This window comes from Bison bison, unplaced genomic scaffold (assembly GCF_000754665.1).
Source record: "Bison bison bison isolate TAMUID 2011002044 unplaced genomic scaffold, Bison_UMD1.0 scf7180017860866, whole genome shotgun sequence".
In the NCBI taxonomy this organism is placed as follows: domain Eukaryota; kingdom Metazoa; phylum Chordata; class Mammalia; order Artiodactyla; family Bovidae; genus Bison; species Bison bison.
In genome coordinates, this window is record NW_011491438.1 from 50599 (window position 1) to 51856 (window position 1258).

Consider the following 1258-nt stretch of genomic DNA (forward strand, 5'->3'; position numbering starts at 1 on the left):
GCCCCCCAGCCCCATCACCTCCTGCTTTACTGGCCAAGGGCTGACTTGGGGGAGCCAACACAGTGCCAAGCACAGCCATGTCTTGCCCCTTGGAACCCACATCTAGGAGGCAGAAATCCCACCCAAGTGAAGCCAATAAACCATCAAGCGTGCCTCCCAGAGCCTCGTGAAGGGCACCAACAGGGGCGCCTAAGGCGGTGACTTCCCGACCACGGGCACAATCGTGCCCTGGACTGAATGCTCCCGGGGAGACAGTGGGCACGCAGAGTCACCCCTAGAGAGAAGTCTGAGCGCTCAGAGCTCAGCCCCTCTGTTTAGAGCCACCAGGGGCACTCACAGAGCCCTTCCAGACTTGGTCTTAAGTGTGTAAACGCTGCCCATTCCCAAAAATAGCTCTGATGTGAAAGAACCTAATGGACAGTAATGAAGGGAGTGCCAACAAGTAAGTATAACTTGTTTTCCTTTTTCTCACTGAGTGCAAGAGTTTTTAAAAAACAATGGTGCTAACTGAACGAGAACCTTCAAAGATGGACAAGTCTCAGGACAAGTGGTGGCTCTGACGGTAAAGAACCTGCCTGCAGTGCAGGAGACCCAGATTCCATCCCTGGGTTGGGAAGATCCCCAGGAGAAGGGAATGCATACCCACTCTAGTATTCTTGCCTGGAGACTTCCATGGGCAGAGCAGCCTGGCAGGCTACAGTCCATGGGGCCACAGAGTTGGACACCACTGAGTGACTTTCACTTTTTCTCAGCATAAGCTTGTCAACAGGGAGAGCTGGCAGCCTGCAGTTAGGGTCACAGCGTTTCCTCGGGGATGTGCCTCTTGGCAAAGCCGGGGCTGCGCTCACCGCACGGCCCTCAGGGGAGGAGCCTTTCTGAGACACCAGAGCCCATCACCTCCACGAGGAGACCAGGACTCAGCGGGCGGCTCCCCACAAGTGCTTAGAAGGTGTCACTCGCTCAGCCGTGTCCAACTCTTTGTGGCCCCATGGACTGTAGCCCACCAGACTCCTCTGTCCATAGGATTCTCCAGGCAAGAACACTGGAGTGGGTTGCCAGTTCTTTCTCCGGGGGATCTTCCCAATCCAGGAATCGAAGCTGGGTCTCCTGCATTGCAGGCGGATTCTTTACCATCTGAGCCCCCAGGGAAGCCTACAAGTGCTCAGAGTTGTTCCTGATTCAGGTTCTGGGGCTTCTGAGGAGGGGGGCACGGGGCAGGTGTGCTGGGAGAGCTTTGGGACTTCATGGGGGACTGGCT